At 37.7% G+C, this 21,209-nt stretch overlaps 1 protein-coding gene across 5 annotated transcripts in view; it reads right to left on the reverse strand.

The window, feature by feature from the left end:
- The window catches only part of Mapk10 (mitogen-activated protein kinase 10), a 308,006-nt gene that overhangs the window by 91,999 nt on the left and 194,798 nt on the right, over nucleotides 1-21,209 (reverse strand). The gene's annotated exons all lie outside the window — the stretch shown is intronic.

The raw sequence follows: 21,209 nt of genomic DNA on the forward strand, positions 1-21,209 counted from the left end.
CTTAACTTTTCTCATCTCCTGCCCAAATCCAGTCCATGAAGATCTGTGTTTACTGCCAGGGTATATTTAAAAACTGATCCACGTCACTCTAATTTCATTTCTGTCATTTACATGACGACACAGACTGGCCCTAAGATGGTCTCCTCACATCACTTGTTTCCCTCCCTCTGATCCATACCTTGACAATGACGTAGTCTCGTTACATCCAAATTAGACTTCACTGTTCCAGTACGTTGTGTGGGAGAATCCTTTTGTTTTGTTTAGAGGGCTTATACAGAAAATATCTTGAGCAGCACAGCATGAACTCAATAACTAAAGAATGCACCTCCTAAGGTTATTAAAATTAAATCAGCCTTACTTTCAAAACCCCTGTGGCACTATTTGATTGTTTGTCCCCTGTGGGCAGGGATCACATGGGTCATGGTCACTTAACATAGAACAATATTTGGAATATAGTTGGGCCTTAAATAAGTAATTGCTAACTAAATTATTGATGATTGATGTGCTCCTAATGCTAATACTTGTCAGATTTCAATGAACAAGACTCAGCCTTTAAATATTTTTGAAGTTATGTTTCATCTTTAAAATTCATGCAAAGGTTGTATTTAAATCCCATACCAAGCCAGTCTTACTTTAATAATAAAGTCTCCTTTCCTATGGACACATCATCTTCTCCTGACAGTTGGGCTCTAACAAGACCAGCTGTGCTTGCTGTGACTCTCAGCACCCCAGCACCTCACCCCTGAAGCCCAGACCGTCTCCCACTTGGGGGTGAGGGGGAGCTAGATTGGAAAATGTAAGATTAACAAACAGGCTGTTTGCTTTTACCAACATTTTATTTTCACATTCTGACAACACTAGTTCAACTGTGTTTTCTTCTACCACCAAATGTTTTCCAAAGATTAAATAAATAACCAAGATTCATTTTAGCAAAGATAGAACATACTCATCCTCACATTGACAGCTACTGATAGGAAGCTTATGTAAACCCAACATATCAAGGTTTGATATAATTGTTGACTCCAGTTCAAAAAATATTATAAAATAAAATGGCCATGGTGGTACCCATCTATAATCCACCACTCTGGGAGGCTAAACCCGGAGGATCACAAATCAAGCCCCACCCAGGAAATTTAGGGAGACCTTGTCTCAAAAAAAAAAGTTGGGGATGTAGATCAGTGAGGAGACCCTATGTTCAATCCCAGCATGGCAAAAAATAAAAATAAAAACTATATGTAAGAATTTTTTGTTTCATTGAAATGTCACTTAATTTGAGTGAATCTAAAAAGCAAGATTAGGTTTCTTCAAGAAAGTTTTATTGTTTATATAACACAGGCTATCATTAATTCAGACTGGAAAAACTATGGATTTCTAAGTTTTTGCCCACAACAATTTTATGAAATAGGCATTCTCAATAATGTTCAAGTGCCAAATTTGAGATTTCATGATAATCAATATGTACTTTTCTAAGCACTTTTCTCACAACTCATTTGTTTCTAAAGTTCTTAATACTTTGTTTATACTAACAACTGATTCTCACTAAAATCATATGAAATAAGTATTACTATACTTTGGTTCTTTTTCAGTATTCTTGCACTTTTTGTAAGATAAAAATTATTTCACAATCCAATGCTAAATATTTTAGATTAAAAATATAGACAAGCAAAACACATTTTAAAAATTAAGATGTAAGAGAGCCTGGGATTTGGCTCAGTGATTCCACTGCCTGACTTGCAAGCACAAGGGCCCAAGTTTGATTCCTAGTACCAAAAACATCACAAAAAACCCAACTAACAAAGAAATTAAGATGTAACACATCACTGTGAGAGCACCTCATTTTCCTTCAGTTTTTCTAAGACTTGCTAGAGCTGTCTTTATGATCCCTATTATTAAAACAACAAGTAAATACTTGCAAGTCTTTCCATTAAGATAACAGTATTCTTATTACTACTACTCATCCTACATTTCTTTCTGATTTTAATTTTACTGATAGTTCATTCTTGTGTTCATTTGTACATTTGATCAGCATATAGATAAATAATATTCATTTAGATAACTGAAAGGATCGATAGTAGCAAAATCATTTCATGATTAAAATTACAATCTGCCCTTATCTTCTGGGCAAATAACAGCATTAATTTGTATTTTTACAGAATTTGGCAAGATAGTGGTGACAATGAAACTGAGGCATAGAATGGCTAAGAGGTTCATGAAACAATTAGTGCAGAAATAAAATTTTCTTCTGTTGAAGCTTTATATAATTTCCTTGAGTTTGTAAAATAACCAAAACTTGAGCTTCCAGAAGTACCTAAAAAATAAAAGTATGGACAAATCTTTAAATTGTTTTTTATAAGGTCAGTGTATTTGAGAAATGTAATAAAGCCATATAAAATGCAGTAAATACTGTGAAATTCTGCTCTAAATAAACATTAAGCTTTTTCAGCTTTTTGACCTATATAGTATTCATTACACATCAACTTTTTCCTTATTTGATCTATATGGTATTCTTCTCGCATAAAAAGACATGAAAAGCTGGTAATTTGAAGTGACACATTGGGATATTTCCCACAGCCACCTAAAAATAACCACACCAATCAAATAGGGGTCTGACTGTGTTCCTGAGTGCATGGCCTGCTCTGGTGTCTCTACCTTCTTTCTGGTGATTAGTGACATTAACAACAAGGCTTTTTTAAATTTGTTTTTTTTTGTTTCATTTTACCTCAAATGAATTTCTTGACCAGCTGGCTTTCCCTGCATCCTATTTTTGTGGCTCTGTGTGTGCTCCGTTTAGGAACACAAGGTAGTGAACACTAGTAACCACAACATGGTAAAGGATTTGTTTACATACTCTGTCACAATGCCGCCTGAGTTTAGAGGGAAGTCAGAAGCACAATATTCACCTTACAGTAGCAAACGTTCTCTTCTCACAGAGAAGCTCTTTCTGTGCCACTGGTGAAAACAATAAAAGTGTAAATGTATAGTACGTGTTTACTGCAGAAATGCTCTTGAGGTGATGAAGTACAATGTTATCACAAGAATAAGATTGACTTTTCTTGTTCTGAAATGAGTCTTGCCATGTTGCTGGCCATGCACAGGCTGGCCTTGAAATTCTGGCCTCATGCAATCTTCCAGCCTCAGCTTTGCAAGTATCTGAGACTACAGGCATGGATCATTATGCTCCACCCAAGGAGCTGGATTTAACTGGCATTTGAGATTTGCCAGGAATGAAGAGGGGGGCATAGGACAAGTTTATATAGAGGTGGGTTACAGTATATAGCAAGCTACAGAAGGAGAAAAAAATGAGTAGGATATGAGAGTTGTCAGGGCCAGAGAAATTACAGAAGATTGTAGATTATAGATCCTCCTGGGGTTGAAGAATTATTGAAAATAAGATGCTAAATCAAATCAAATTCATCATTCTCTTTTAGAAAGAGAAATTTCTCTTGACTTAGTTTCATTCTGATAGTTAACAACATATACACAAGTGATCTATTGAGTATTTTTACTTATTTTGATTTTATTACCTAGCCAACAGGCATATGGCAAGTTTAAGGGGCAAAGGAAAGTGTATAAAGTAATAAACATGAAGAATTACCACTACAGAATGTGGGGCTGAATTTGAGAATTTAATGGAACCCAAACTGTATTTAAGACTAATATATCAGTTTTGAAAAGCACAGTTAGTGAAAGGCCTGCTTAGCTAGGGATTTATCTTAGCATCTGTACTAGTTGCTGTATTTTTTAGAAGAAGAACTATAATTCTCTCCCAGTTTCTATCATAAACTACAGCTTTATTGCCATTTCAAGGAACAGAAAAAAAGAGGCCTTGCAAGTTTATGATCAAATTACTGGCAGCATGTTGGGCCAAAAATGCAAGTAGTCAACTGTCTCAGCATAAATTCTCAGCATAAATCCTGCTTATTGGTCAGTAAGTAATGTAAAATGTTAATGGTGAAAGTGTTGTATACGACACTAAATATTTTTAAATCATGTTATTTATGAGACAATGCAAGTACTATTTTACATACATTCTGATGAAGACCAGCAAAATACTATATGTAAATTATGAAATGGGACTTTGAAACACTTACTTGGAAAATATTGCCAATAATATTTGATAAGAACAATGGATACACTGGAAAATAGGAGATATGGAATGGATTATCAAGATGAACTCTAAGAAATACCAACCTGTACTTTAACTCCAAAGTCACCTCATGTCTGCTCTGCATCTAGTCAGTAGATGAAATACTACAAACTCTCAAATGAGTTATAACTAATTCATTTATTCCTTCATACATTAATGAAACTTGGATATAATTCTTCTGTTACTTTATTACTGATGCATGTTGAGTTCAGATATTGAGAAATATAGTGGCTATTCTACTGTTTTTATATTGATTTGCTTTTCACTGATTGTTGAAAACAAAACACATCGGGAAATGGATCTAACCAAATGTGCTTATCTTACTGAATGACAACAGCAAATACGACTTTTCAAGCTATGTGTTGACTATGATAGTTATCAAAAACCCATTTTCTACCGAATAGTTTCTCTGGTGTGAATAATCTGCAATAATACAGAAGATCCTAATAAGATTACTGACATTTAGAAATGGGAAGAAAGGAGCTAAAGGTGTAGGGAAGGTGGAATGGGTAGGGGAAGGGTAATAAGGGAAAAGAAAAAATGTGAGATAATGAAAAGATGGAAATAAAGTGTTTGTAGATGGGGAGGGGAGGAAGGGGTGAAGGGAGGGCAGGGACAAGGGGAAAAATGAGAACCAAGACTTGTCATGTAGAGGTACAAGATCCCAACGATGAATGTAACAGTATTGTATCCCTAAAATGTACCAATAAACTCAATTAAAGCTGAAAGAAAAAAACTAAAAAACAAAAAACCTCAAAATAAATATATTCTTATAGCTTTTTTTTTAAAAAAAAAAAACATTTCAAGACTATGTAAATCAAATTGATTCATTTTGTCATGAAGTTCAACCAAAAAAATTACTTTAATATTTTCTGATCTTAATCTCAATTCTAATCTAAATACTGATAATGTTAAATTTGAAAAAGCAAGTCATTTCCTCTTTATATTTAAATTTTCTAGACTTATGACAATTGCTTCCTTATCTTACAGTCTCCCTCAGCTCACTGTCCCTTGTTCCAAGTAGAATTAAAGTGGCTAAAGCTGTTTCGTGATCTTACCATGGGGAAATCAAATTGAGAATACGTGTTTCACAGTCACTAATGTACTTGAATTGTTGCAATTTTCCCAGTGTAGGTATGATTTTTAAGAATACTAATGCCACTAGGCCCTGCTCTCTGGTGTCCAGTCTTATGACAGAAAGGGACAGGACCTGAAAGTATATCACATCACAAACACTGCTTGACACTGTAAGTATGTCAGCAGTAGTAGAGAAACAAAGTTTTAAATGTATGAAGCCAAAAGATAATCTATGGACATTCGCATACCACAACTAGAAAGTTTTCCTTGAATTTTATAAAATTCTGAACATGTATATGACATTGTCATTAACTACAGATATTTTTTAACTATAAATAAGAGATAAATTTTGACCAACTATGATAGAGGCTGAATTTTCTTTCTCTTTCCGTATAGCAAATGAATTTATAAAATTATTTTCATATTGAGACATGTTCAAAAACTATGTGGCAAAAATAAAGTATTGTATCATATAATCAATAAAAATATTTTATGAATTTTATCATTCTGTGGTATTTATGAGCCTTTTTCAAGTTGTGATTTGTTGTAATTTGTTTTTATTCCAAATAAATAATTCATTTGTTGTTGTTGTTGTTGTTGTTGTTGTTACTGGAGATCGAACTCAGGACCCTGTGCTTGCAAGGCAGGCATGGCACCAGTGAGCTAAATCTCCACCATTCACTTTTATTCTTAACTTGGTATATGTGATTTTTTTTAACAGGGCCCTCCAAAAGTTTTATAAGCTTAAAGCTTAATCATAATATAGTTTCCTGTCCATGATATAAATTTTCACACACAGCTAACAGTCTATAGTGCACAGCTAAGACCTAGAACAACAACATAAAAAAGTGACTAAAGTTTTTGTTTTAGGGGGATATTTTTTAGCAGTACTTGGGATTGACCCCAAGGTCTCACATATGGTAGGTAAGTGCTAGATTCACTGAGCTACATTCTCAGTCCTTATTTTGAGACAAGGCCTCACCTCGAATTTGCTATTCTCCTGTCTATAGGTTTATGTTCAGAGAACTTTAAGGAACTCTTTTCATAGGCATTAAAATATATGAACCCAGTGTTCTGGGCCAGAATTTTGTTTTCAGGCTATGGGTGTACAGCCAGATATCTTGCTGTGGCTCCATCTGAGATTCAGTTCTTTCAGACAATATGGTAGTGAATTGAGGACACATCCCATTCCCGATCCTAGCATAAGACCACCTTGAGCACTGTCTTGCAGTAGGCACTCTGCTAAGTCATTAATAATTTATAGATAATGGCTGGGGATTTAGCTCAGTGGTTCCACTGCCTGCCTTGCAAGCACAAGGACCCGAGTTCGATCCCTGGTACTACTACTACTACTACTACTACTACTACTACTACTAATAATAATAATAATAATAATTTATAGATAATGACTTGGAGGTAACAGTAAACTATATAATCTTAGATCAGAAAGAAAATTTAGGAAGTCATCTAGTCTACCATTCCACTAAATGAAGCCATTCTATGCAAAGCACAACATCCCTAAGAGACATTTTCATGCAGCCAGTTTTGTTGAATCTTATTAGTAACCAGTTGAGTATACCTTCACAAGGAAGACAGCCCGTGATGAGTAGCTCTGAGTAACACGTTCACTCTTGCGCTGAATCAGAATTCTACTCCTATTAGTCCCCTGTATACTTGCTAGAGTCAAACCAAGTTTGCTCATCTATTGACTTTCGTGACTTTAAATATTTGAGGCTATTTCCCATTTCCCAAAGAGTCAACCTATTAAGCATCCCCAGCCCTAGTTCCATTAAACATTCCCTTCCTGGGCATATTTTCAAGGAACACGGAAGTGTGACAATTAAAGTGTGAATTTGTAGACTACTGGTTTAACCAGTCAGTAACATATGCAAATCATTGAATGGGAAAGGTCCTTTATCAGATAAAATTTAAATTTTAAGTAAAAAGTCTAACTCAAACCTCAGTTAATGATAATAATATCTAATAAAATCTTGCAAAGTGCAGTCTAGTCCCATATCACCACTGAGCTAAATCCCCACCCATATCCCATATCGCCCCCACACACAAACTTTCGCTCATCTGTTTCTTCTGCTTCATCTGTAAACTGATAATGACAATCATGTGGATGAGATTTTCAGAACAAAAACAAAAAAATAGAAAAATAGTACCTTTTGTGGTGATAATTCTATATTCCTCTCATTAGTATAAGTAAGAGAAATGTATGTACATATTCTTATCCCAATTGGTTACAATTTACACGCACAACTTCCTGAACACACAGACATGGGCACACATGCACAAACACACACACACAACTGTTGGCTGCTAAATACTTGGTAATTATTTGCCAGCTCCCAAGCTCTGCTTCCTAGCAGATGCATAATAAATGCTTCGCAAAGTGCTAAAAGCACTGTGCTTGTCAGCAGCAATTTTCAAGAAGGAAAAAAGCATAGTGTGCATTTTCATAAATAGAAAATAGTCTATTTATCAAGTCTAAATTTTTAGCTATAAAGACCTTTTACCATTGAACCAAGGCCCTCATTATAAGGCAATAAACTTACATGAAGTCAAATAGCTTTGTGGTCAAGTTTCACAACTGTCCCATGTTCTAAAGAATTCAGCAACACCATACAATAAAAGTCACACTAAATAGGGTTAATCACTAAATTTCACCTAAAGGAATCAGGGAAAGATCTTACAAAAATGATATCATTTGCCGAGTCATAATCCTGGTATGTTATAATGATTATTAATATCATAATCCCATGGTGATCCTAAGATCACTGAACAAGATACACAGAGCACATGCCTGAGACATAGTGACTCCAGGTAATCCCGAGTTACTGCAACCTGTGGAGACTGTTGTAAAGCTCACATCTTTGCCCAAGAAAGGGAGATTGGGGGAAATTCAGTCTTTGCCTTTTCCATCAGTCACAGTTACTTCTAGCCCAAAGAAGTTGACATTGCCAATATCTCCCTGTCATAGCAAAGAACACCAGTTATAAACTGCAGGAGATAAAATAAAATTGAGTCATGGTGCCTCACAGATACAAAAAGAAGCCATTTCTGAGTAGCAGGGCATACACACACATATTTCATAGGCTTCAACAGAGAAAACAAAGCTTTATAGAATTTGCCAATAGAGATGATACCTTTTAAAATGCATATTGAATACTCTTAAAGCTAAATTGAAAACAATCATTCCATATAATATTGATGTCTTGAAAAATGGACAAGCATAATTCACGTTTTCTGTCCTTCGCTCCCTCCTTTCTTTGCTCCCTCTCTTATTTATTTTCTTTCTGCCTTCTTCGTTCCTTCCTTTTACAATGCTAGAATAGAACCCAGGGCTTCATGCTAGGTAAACATCCTACCACTCAGCTACATTCCCAAACCTCCATAATTCACACTCAGAAGGGTAAAAGTGAATATTAAGATAGACCATAATAGAGAGTAGCCTGTTTCCAAGCTCAAACTGTTCCACTAGCTTCTTTACGTGTGTGTGTGTGTGTGTGTGTGCACGCCACCTGAAGAGGAAAACATAGAAGCAGAATTTATTGAGCATCTGCAGCATCTCCCACACTGTATTTTGCATTCCCCTTATATTATAAAATTTAATCCTGTGCGTGTGTACCTTCAGTGTTGGTATATTTTACAATGATGCTCTGGCGGCTTCTGGGCATATCTCCAATATGGCACACACGGGGAACATTACAGTCCGCCATCATTTAACTGATGAGAAACAGAATGTATCAGAACTTTATGTGTTCTTTATAATTTGTAACACATTCATTCTATACTAATGAGTTAATCTTTTTTCACAGTATGGATTCGGTGATTCTCACTGAATCATTTATAATTATCAGAGAGCTCCATATCACATGATCTCAATAATATTACATCAAAATTCCTTCACTGAGTTAAAGCTCCTTAATTGTTGGAGGAAGAATACAACCAGGTATGGAAAGTCTTTCAGATAACTTTGTCTGAACAAGGCTTCCTTCTGTCACAGCACGCTACACGACAAAGTGAAAGACCCAGGAGACAGGGTGTATACCCAAGCAAATTAAGCATTGAATTTCTTACTAACAGAAAAGATCGACAATATGAAATGTACTTCTAGTACTAACAAGGTAATCACTCACAAATCATTACACATAAATGTGCCTAAATTCTTCACCTGAAGTCTGGTGAAGGTAAGTGAAAGGACCTTGGATTGGTTTTCTATGCTGTACAACAAACTGCTACAAATTTAAAGGCTTAGCATTACAAATACCCGTCACCAGAGTGTTTGTGGGTCTTGAGTCTATGCAACATCTACTGGGTCCTTTGTTCAGGTCTCACAAGGTGTAGGCAGGAAAAGAACTTTCTGGAGTTTCAGTTTCTCTCTCCCATGTCACATGTGGTTGGCAGAAATCAGACTGAAGACTAAAAGACTGAAGTTCCTTGCCGCCTGTCAATCAGGGCTGCTATTAGCTCCCTGAGGTCACACATAGGCTTATGACCCTCATACAAGAGAAGGGCTCACTTCTTCAGAGATGCACGGGGACTTTGCACTCAGTTTGCTAAGATGGATACTTACACAGCTAATCAAGGAAGGTACTTTCCCACTACCTTTACCATATTTTATTAACTAAAAGCAAGTTTATTTCTGTCTTCATCCAAAGGAAATGGTTATACAAAGGTTTGACTCACTGAAGTCATCTTAAATTGTGTTTTCCACTGACCTGAGTCAGAAGGCTTTCAAAGTGAATTCAGTCATTCAGTGCTCTTTACTTTCACTTCATTCTAAATCCACTGCAAGTTCTACCATGAATAAGAACAAACGCAAACTCCCCATCTGGTTTTTAATTGCTCTATACCCAAAACAAAATTATGGAGTTAACATGCACAAATCACCAAGAAAATAATAAATTTCACCCACTTTAGTGATACAGATAGTGCATGAAGATTAGCTGCCCTGCTTCCTTGTTTTAGGACTCCAAACTAAGTCATCATCTTGAAGCAGCAACAGATGGACCTCAATATCATACAAACTGCCCATAGTTGGTAATTTGGTAACATTCAGACAGGATCCAGCCCTGCCCTTTGGAACCAAGTGAAAGATCTGTCCTAAAACAGTACTAAAACAGTACCATTTTGGCTAACAAAAACGTAAGAGCTTCCAACAACAATTAAATCAACTAACATAACAAATAACATATACTTATTATTTTGAAAGTTATTTCATCGGATAACATTATCTCCTCAAGATCATATGTAGGATTTTTAAGTAAAATTTTAAAGGACAATGTTTATTTAAGACTCACTCTCTCCACGGGTAAAATCAAAAGATTTTGAGTAAGATTGTGTTATTAAGATTTCACTGTCTATATTCTATACTTCCAAGTTCCTTTCTGTAGGAGGGAACTGTCTGAGAATGGGAAACAGGTCTGTCAGTGCCTTAGTCCCGTGGAAATGAGGATCTATCAGAGTTGCTTCCTTTGGAGAGACCAGGATAGTTCTGGCTGAGAGCACTCTCTGATGTATTCCAGAGGAAGCCATGGGACATTTTGCAAGCTGAGTCTTTTAGGAAGACAAGTGTGAAAGTTGCACACCCATATCTGCCAGACCGCTCGCTGATGGTATCACAAGCAGGAAAACAGAGAAGACATATTATCTGAAGAAAACTAACAATTTGGTCCTGATAAATACTGTTTTGCATTTCAAGCAATATTGAAAGAGGACTGGCAAAATTCAGAGGAGCATTTTAACAAACAGTTAATGTTATAACAAGAGGAAATTTAGTAGTCATTTATGGTCCTGAAAATTTTGTATTTGAAATATTAAATATTCTTATTTTCTGGGCCTTGGAATAAATTATAACAGTGTAATGTTTAAAGCGCAGTATTCTAGAAAACACATGGGCCTGAAAATGAAGCTGTGTGGGTTAAGATCCCATTCCTTCCAATGTGAAAATGTAATGATCTTGGTTGTGGGAGGAATGGTGACAACATAACCTCTCCATACCTCAGTTTCCTCACTTTTTAAATACAGATAATGACCATTTTTTGAGACCATCGTGGCATCAAGGAGACAGAGACTAACCAGAGAAGCCAATGCCTGACACCCAAAGCACACTGACCTCAGTGCAGTCAGTGCAAGCATAAGGTTAGCTCAGTGAGCATCAGTGGCACTGGAAGGACTTAACAGAGCAAGGATTCCTAGGCTGTATCTCCAGAGTCTCTGAGCTTCTGGGTGTTTTGTATAAGTTCCTGAATGAGATTAATGCTGATGATATTAAATGTGATCCGGGGATCACATTTTGAGAATTTTAAGAACTAAGGGCTAAAGGTATAGGGAAAGTGGGAAGGGTAGGGGAAAGGGAATAGGGAAAAGAAAAAAGTATGAGAAAATGAAAAAATGGAAAAAAAGTGTTTGTAAATGGGGAGGGGAGGAGGGGGTGAAGGGAGGGCAGGGCCAAGGGGAAAAAATGAGAACCAAGACAAGTCATGTAAAGGCACAAGATCCCAGTAATGAATGTAACTGTACTGTATACCTAGAATGTACCAATAAACTCAATACAAAGGAAAAAAAGAATTTTAAGAACTAAGAAAGAAATATACACTAACATAGAGACAACCAATGTGAATTTGAGCCTCACGTCTACCAGCTACAAATGCTGAAAGTTCAGAATCAGTGGATCCATGCTATATTAAAAAGAACAAAGACTTGAAAGCCAAAGGCTCTAATATGAATAATTTATGTAACTCACAGACATTTCTCACCCACCCCAATTTTCCTAGCTGGTAAATACATAGATGATTTTTGTGTTCTTTTCTATAATTTGATAATTTTGAATATTTTTTAAAATGTTATTTGTCATCAAATATCTTGAATAGTTATTACAAAAGGTAAAAGAAATGCAGAGAATAACACTTTACCTGAAAAATTCAGTCAGGTAAAAAGCCCCTTGCCTACTACTTTTTTTTCCCCCCAAAATTGATATATGAGTTAGATCAAAGTAAAACAAGAAAATAATAAGCCAAAGACCCTATGACAATCGATGTTATTCATGGGCATGAAGAAATATTTTTACTGTGTAAAGCTGGAATTGTACATGATTAGGTAAATAATACTACAGACTTCATGGAGGTATTTTACAATTTCTCTCTTGCTGGGGTTCTCTAAACAAAATAAACTGGAACCTGGGTGAAAGACAAGTTAAAGGGCATCCAGAAAGAAATATGTTTGTATTTCCAAGCAGGTGAAACTCAGAGCCACCTGTTAACATTCCAAATGATTCATTCAACACTCATTCATTCATCCTTCAATGTGGGTTTTCTTCAGAAATCTCAGGTGTTATGAGAGATTGGGCAAACAAGGTGAAGGAGCCAGATAAGGTGACAGCATCGGTTCACCATACTAATCCATTTATTTGTCACACAGCTTAACATTTCATTGTGCCATTCTTGAGAATCAATTGGCCCTAATCCACATAATGCAGCTGGTTGGGACACAATTTGGAGGGATCAGGAACTAAAACCCTTGCTGACTTGCAGCAAGGCCCACAAAATGAGCAAGAAGACAGATTGAAAGTTGGTTATCAGGTCCAGATACTACAGACTTAATGCTTCGGAGACTAATGGTCTCCCAACACCTACCCCACCCCATAGTAATAAAACTCCCAGTTTTAGATGGGCACATAAAATTCAGCAGATAACACAAGCATTTCCATCTCTCCTTGCAGCTAGATTAGGTTCAAAACAGTTGATGAGACAGAAGAGAAAAATCCAACTTCTTGAATATTCGCGTGCATATGGACAGACTGCTGGCACTCCACTTGCTATTTTCTTCCTCCTGCAAGCTGGAAAATGATCCTCGTGGCTTTTGTCCATATAGCAAAAACAACACTATGTGGATTCCTGGACAACTCCAGGACACAGAGTTGCTCCATCACCTGACACTGCAGCAGCTCAGCATTTAATGAAGAGAGACCTGTTCAAGGCAGTGTTCTCTGGGTCTAACGTCTTGGGCACATCCTATCTAATATAAATTCCTATAACTGGACCTGATCTATTGGGTCAAAGCTTTGAAAGAGATGAGGTGTTTAACCCATGATTGTAGCTCTAGTCCGCAGCACAATATATAGAGCATATGTGGTACTAAATAAAGACTGATTAAATTACATGGACTAGACTGAAACAGAGGTGTTTCCTAACTTCAAGGAAAATTAGGACAGTAAAAGGAAATCAACATGAAATATGAACAAAGAAAGGCTCTCTTTTTCAATTCTTATGAATGCATATTCTTCCAGTTCTCTGAAGATGTATTATATTTCATGCTTTAAAGAAAAGTCTCATATTGACAAAAACTAACATTCCTTGTTATGCTTTTGGGCAAGCAATGAAACTATTCATCAGATGCTCAGCTGGTTAGAGAATATGGCTGAAAATATCATGGAATCTCAATCATATTCTTTGTAATAGGATTATATTTCCAATTAAATTGCTAATAAATATTTTTGAATGGATATAATAGAAGTTAGGAATAAATCTGTGAAAAGGTACCAAGTTGTCCATTTTCTAGTGTCTTTAAGGAAATAATGTGAAATTTTCACAAAGAACAAAGATGCATGGGTGGCCACAGAATGTGCACTTATGAATTGGTTTAATTAAAAACATTCAAAGAATCCTTGTGTTCTACTAGGTAAAGGGTTGATGAAAACTCAGATATCACATTGATCATTTTTACATCACCTTAAAGTAGCAATCTTATAAGGTACTTAAAAACAGAAATGTTACTTTACACAGCTGGAATTTTACATCATTAATATACCTATTACCATTATTCACATAAAATAATAGGTATTTCAGTGTTTTGCATTGTTAGAGTTCTCTGGACAAAGAAAACTGGAATCTGCTATGGTTTGAATACGTGACCTCCAATGTTCACCTGCTAAAGGTTGGTCCCATCCAGTAACACTACTGGCCTCGTGGGAAATTTTAGGTCATTAGGGCTGTGCCCTTTCTCAAAGGGGACACTCAGCATTTGGTCTATGTATCTTGCCTTTGCTTTACATCTGATCATAGGGTAAGAGATTTGCTCTCCCATGCCCTCTTGCCATGATGCCACCACACAATCAAAGCAACAGAGCCAACCAACCATGGACCGATACCTCTCAAACCATGAGCCACAGTAAACCTTTTGTCATTGCAAGTTGATTTTCTCAGATATTTGCTATATTAACAGAAAGCTGACTAACACACCAGTTGAAAAAAAGTCCTAGAAGTTAAAGAATAAATAAAGAAAGACCTCCTGAGAGAAATGCATTCATATTTCAAAGCCAAAGAATCTGAGATATCCCACTTACACTCCAAAGGCTTGTAAAGTAAGAACCTCTGCTTTCTCAACCTAGAAGATATTTATATATACAGACAACAACGAACTCATCATAATTGGAAAATATCATAAATCAAAAATACACTCAACATACCAAGCATCGTATCTTTGCCACACAGATTACTACAGAGCACCTGTGGCTTGTTGCTGCCCAGCACTGTAAAGAGTATGGTACCACGTGTCACTAGCCCAGGGACGATCAAAATTCAAAAATCTCTACTAAATGCATATTTTCCTACCATCATACAGTAAAAAAAAAAAAAAAATCATGAACCATACCACCATAAGTAAGGGTTTGTCTGTATTGAGGAGATTTATTCTCCCACCCCACTCCCTGGCAGCTATAAAGAAGTTCCCACATAAACTCTGAGATTCGTAATTTCTTCCTAGTAGGTCAAAAAGCCTTTTGTATGTAAAGAACAACACCTGATTTTACTGGAAAGAGAGACTTGGGTAACAGATGTAATTATTGCCTTACATAATAATATTCTGCCTCTGATCCAGAAATCCAGGTTTGCTTCAGGACAAAAATAAATTAATACGATCAGCTATAAAAGCAATACAAATCTATGAACAGCATTTGGCTATTATCCTTAGAACACAGCAACTGAGTCTGTTTCTATTCCTTACCTTTTACTGTATTGACTGAGATATTTCAATGATAAAGCGTCTCTACCAGTCATTCTTCCAATGAGTTTCATCTTCCTCAAAGTACCAAGAAGCCGAGAATCCCCAATTTTGTAGGAACTACTCCGCGATTAAGGATGCTTTCTAACATTTTTCCTACTTTTCCTTTCAACTTCCTCTTCTTGTTTAGCTCCATGATCAAAAGATAAGGAGACCCATTCACATTTCTACCTCTATTTGACAGTAAAACTACATTAGTGCAGATATTTTGTACAGCATATCAAACACGGCTCACTACAAGCAAAAACAGTATTTTTTTTTTCTTAATTTTGTTTCTTCACAGACTTAGTGCCTCTTTTCAAAGTTAATCATTTTAGTGCCTTTCCGCTCCCTCAGAAATTGTTCTCTAAAAATCATGATTTCTCTTTCTGGTCTCTTCAGTCTCCGTTTCTTACTGAGGGTGTCTCTGTCATCTGTTTGCTGTTATTACCTTGTATCTTTCTGTCTCAGGGTCCCCTCTCCTCTCTCTAGCATTCACTTCATACACTGAGCTTCCAAGATCTACCATCCCTTATCTGAGAGGGAATTTGGGCTTTCACCTCATTAAAAACACAGACCTTTCTTTTATCTTTGAGGTTGTAAGCGCTTAGCACCCGACAGCTCTCCTCTGCACTCTCAATCCTTTGAAAAATGAGTTTACTTAAGAACTAGGAAGCTAAAGTTGGAAACCTCAAAAGTAAACCTTCAAAAGAATATCAAAAAGGAATTGGTAAGTGCTGGTACGCTGAATCAAATAAGGAGGAGACCAAAGAGAACTTGCTGTATTTGGCATTTGCTTTGACATTAATTTAGCAAGAACAGTTTCGGCAGAGTGGTAGGCACAGAAATAGAGTCCAGTGAGCTATGAGTGAAGAAAAGAAAACCAAGAGCTGAACAGCAATATTTAGTAAGTCCCTTCTCCGTATTAGGAACTGTGTCAACCCTTTGAAAAACAACTGGAACCAGTCTGATAGGTTCTACCTTAAGGAATTTGCAGTCAAGAGAGAAGTGACATAATGTATATTCGTGTATGATGGTACCAGAACAAAGAAAACATGAGGATAAGAGAAATCTGGTCAGAGGGCCACTGTCACTGGACTTAGGGGGACACTGACATTTCAGATAGAGCAAGGAAAGCAAAATCCTACTTTTCCTGGGCACACAGACAGACAGCATTTACAGCCTCTCATACAGTTAGATTATGGCCGTGTAGTGTGTTTCAGCCAGCAGAAGGTGAGCAGAAGGGAAATAGCACTTCCAGGCCTGGCCTGTGCAATTTGCTCTATACTTTTATCCCCAGTCGACTGGAATTGCCAGACATCCTAAGGCTGGTATGTTAGAGCTTTCTTTCTTCAACCTGCCTCCTTGAATTATTGACTAGAACAGAGAGCATTCCCTTATTTACTATATTTTCCAACCAATAAGAAAGAAACTCTGATTGCATTTCAGCTTCTACCTTTCTCTTTAGGTTGTTACAGCAGCCAGAATTAGCCTGACCTGACTCACGTATTAAAAACTGAAGCATGTGAAGAAACCAGCCCAAGAAAAGCAATGGAATGCATGTGTTTACATGTCAATCTCTTGACTGCATGGCAGGACCTTTGACCATTCAGCTTTGTATCCCTATGATATAAAGTTGCTTCAGGGAAGAGCTTATATTTTTATTTTGTTTAGCATTTTTCTTTATTTGAGGCTTACAGTGAATAAAGAAAACCACCAATATCTGCATTTTTTCCACTTTACTACATCTAGGGATTCTCACCCAAAGTCATTTATGCTCCTCACATGAACAGTACTGATAGGTTTCTCCCCAGTCTGGACCTCAGTTGTGTCGGTAGCACTCAGGACTGATTTTTCTTATGACAGTGATAGAATACATTCTGTGATGATTCATGATGGCATAAATATTCATTTACAATTAAATATTCATGACAGTGTTATAACTTCTATTGACATCAAAATACAGAATTACTTCATTAAATGTGTGTGTAGTCCTTGACTTGTACCATGTAGTGATTCTTATAGAATTTGCTATAAATATATATATATATCACAGATTTAGAGAGGGCTTAAACAAAACACTCTGGTTAAGAGTATTTTTTCCATGCTAAAACGACTGCTAGAAAAATAGTTTCTGAGAGATGCTTAAACTTTGATTCTTTTTAAAATGAAGATTTCAGATGCATAGGAAGATTTCTGTGACAGTACAAGCGAAATAGCTAATAGTTTTGGGTTACTCAAAAATATTAAAAGCTGGGTTGGGGATATATATATATACACATATGTGTGTGTGTGCAATTAAATATATAAGATCAGATTTAAATTGTTATGACATTTAATTAATGACTTGAAAAATCAATTGTAGTAGTGTTATTAGCTCATTCTTACATTGGCCAAAGACATGATCATTAGAGAAAATTTGAACTATTCTCATTATTATTTCAATATTGCATAGAATATATCTATTTCATAGTTCTAATATTAGATTTTAAATATATTAAATTATTTGCTATATTATTCCTGAAGTTAGATGGTCATGCTATTAATACATAGAATATATATTATACTATTGAATAATTTTATAGGAAACAATTATACACTTAAAGTATTTTCATTATGCACTAAGCATTTTTGAGATTTTTTTTTTTGTAAGTACAAAGAGATTTAATACACAGGAATTTTTCTGTACCCTACCAACTGGCTCAGCTTTGTTTTGTATGGGATTAAGCAAAAGGGGCCTAGAGATAAAACTGGGTGATTGAATATAAACGACTTCTCACAAAAAGCTCTCAAAAATCTTTCCCTAGTGAGTAATTCTGAAATTTCAAGGACTTAATGCTAAAAAATACTGTTTTCCCTTCTCTATTTTTGAGATTTTATGACAACAAAGACAAATGAGTCAAGATCCTTGTCTCAGGAAGACCATCATCTAGCAGCAAGGTCAGACATAAATATATGAAGAGTGCCCCAAAATGTCACATCATTACAGATAAGAGAGCGGTTACTTTAGCCGAGCAGTAAGGAAGGTAAGATGAGGCTGACAGAAAAGGCAGCATTGCCACTGAAGTTGGAAGATGAGAAGGAGTCTTCCATGGAAAATGGTAGGCATGTCAGGTCCACTCAGTGTGGAGAAAAGACGGAAGTACATTTCAGATAGTTGAATAGAGGCACCCCGAGCTCTCCTTCACCTCCACAAAGAACCAAAGCAACAGGTGTATGACTGCTTTTGGAGGGGAGTAGAGCAGAACCTGGAAATGAGCAAGAATGAGATGAAAACACTGTTTAGATTTAGAGACCTGGAACAAAAGTATGGTAGGAGAAACCAAATCCTTTGTGTCTACTGCCCTGGCTCAATAGCTGGGTGGGGGAGAGTTTCTCTTTCAGAGAAGTAAGGGTGGAAGACAGAGTTCCACTAAGCTCTATTGGTGGGCTGGGGATTTGGCTCATGGTTCCACCGCCTTCCTCAAAAGCAAAAGGGCCTGAGTTTGATCCCTGGTACCAATAAACAAAGAAACAAACTCTATTACTAAATTGTATGGGTAAGATTTCATCACTGTGGCCAAATCATAACGTACACAGCTTTAAGAAGGAAAGATTTGTTTTGGCTCATGATTTCAAAAGGTTCAGTCCTAGGGACCATGGCCTTAAGGAAGAAACAATGGGGCAGAAGGACGAGGCAGAGCAAGGCCACTCAGCTCAATGCAATCAGAAAGCAGGACAGAAAGGGAAGAGTCAGGGAGAAAAGAAAGAGCAGGTGCCAAGAATAAGCCCTTCCTTTTATGCCCCCATGGACCTGCTTCCTTCAACCAGCCCACTCTGTCTGCCTTAGCAGCCCGCTCAGCTGTGAATCGCATGCGTGGTTGAACACACGATGAGCTCAGTACCCCTGACCGTGATCTAACTACTTCCCAAAAGCCTCTGAACCCATGAGCTTTCGGGGGACAGTTTTGTTCCAATCCATAACGGAAGAGACATTGGCAATCCTAGATTTTGGAGAGTGTCGTAATCCTCACAGGCCTCCAGCCCGCTTAGGTATGTAATCTAAAGTCTGCACAATTGCCTTGCATTGAAAAAGGAGCTCATGTCACCTCCTGGCAAACACCCAGAGTGCTATATCCAGGAGCCATGGTGAGAAATGAGCCATGTCTGAGTCTGGGCTCCTCCAAGAGCCAGAAACCCTGCACATTTCCATCTCTGACACACAAAGACTGCACTGTGCTGTCTCAGTAGACAACTGACTCAAAAGCCCAATGCAGCTCAGCAGAGTGATTCCAAGTCTGTCTTGCTCTATAGGAATGGGTGTTGTGGAATGGAGCGGGATGTCGTGGGTACTAAGCTCAAGAACCTGAGACCAAGGAGCCCTTGAGACCGGGGCTGAAGGACGGCTGGCTGCTTGTGGATTCCCACTGGTGCCATAAGTGAAGGCAGACACTGCCCTGGTTCTTACTGCCTCACTCCCTGGTAGCCCATAGAACATGCATAGCATTCTTGAGCCACCTTCTGTTATCACTGTGCCCCTGGGGTGGATGACAAAGGAGGTCCAGAGAGAGACTGCATGGCTCTGGCAGCATCACACTCCCACTGGATCTTTGGCAGAAATTATAGCTGAAAGAGTTGGGGTGGGGATCCCCAGACATTACCTCATTCCTGGGTCACATGGCTGTGGGGTGCAGAGTCCCATTTCTGGGCAGGCACCCCCGCAGGAGCAGCAGAGAGGAGCACCAAAGTAGTTGCTACCACCACACTGCACTTCATGGCTCCCACGCTGGAGGTTCCCACTCGCTCTCTGACCTCACCCCACTCTCAGTACTGTCTGTGACTGTCACAGAGAGGCCCCGTGGTCGCTGGGCCCCACAGCACTCACTGGACAGAGGACAAGAGCTTCAAGCTCCTCACCACTGCTCAGAATAGAGTTAGCATCAACAGTGCCTGAGGAAACCCTCTCTCCTGCTGGGGCCACTGCTCCCACTGCAGGAGGTGGCCACACAACATACGCACCACACACTCTGCTATCTGCACCACTGTCTCCTGAATGGCTACAGTGTCCCCACTCTTGCATGGCCCACAGTGACAGTGATGTTGGTCTCTCTCAAGCTTTAATAACGTACACACTGTGCCCAAACTCACTCATCACAGCCAAAGGAGCTATGGGGAGATGGCACCATGGCACCCACCAGGAAATAAAGCCGCCACTGCCTAACAAACTGACGTCTGAGGACAGTGTGAATGAATAAAACTCCAGAAGCATGAAAGTGGCCGGCACATTTGGGAGCAATGACTAGGATGTCTTTCTACGGCATTCACACTTAATGTGTAAAGAACTGTCCTCTGTAAGCGGCGTGGAAGACGACGGTGATGACGGATCAAGGGAGGAAGAGAAAGGGGTGGGGAGGACATCGGCTCAGTAACCAGGATGACAACTGACATAAAACATAAGGAAGGCCTGTACTAGTAGGGCTGGAAAGAATCATATTCGGTTCTGAAAAAGAAAGGAGGCCAATGTGACTCAATAGTTTCTGGTTGTGGAAGCTAAAGGAATAATGATTTCTAAATAAGAAATCCATGGGAAGAACAAGGGTGTGCATAAGATCATGAGCGTATATTGGGTTTGTTTGATTTGAGATGGCTGTTAAATAATCTTACGGACATAAGACGACCAAAATGGACATAGAGAATAACACTTTAGAAGTAAAGTGTACCCAAAATGATAGATATTAGAGATATCAGGCATTGAATTATGAATAAGGCTGAAAAATCAAAAGAGAAAAGAACATTTTTAAATGCGAATTTTTGAAGGGTAGAAAGAGACGGCTAGCAAAAGATGCATATGCTTGCTTGTAGAAGTAGGGGGAAATCAGAAAACAGCTGGCTTCAACCTGATCTAATGTCATTACTGGAAAAAATAGAACTCCTAATTTGTTAGATGACAGATGTGCCA

Source organism: Fukomys damarensis, unplaced genomic scaffold, assembly GCF_012274545.1.
Source record: "Fukomys damarensis isolate Sample0158 unplaced genomic scaffold, DMR_v1.0_HiC HiC_scaffold_37, whole genome shotgun sequence".
NCBI lineage: Eukaryota > Metazoa > Chordata > Mammalia > Rodentia > Bathyergidae > Fukomys > Fukomys damarensis.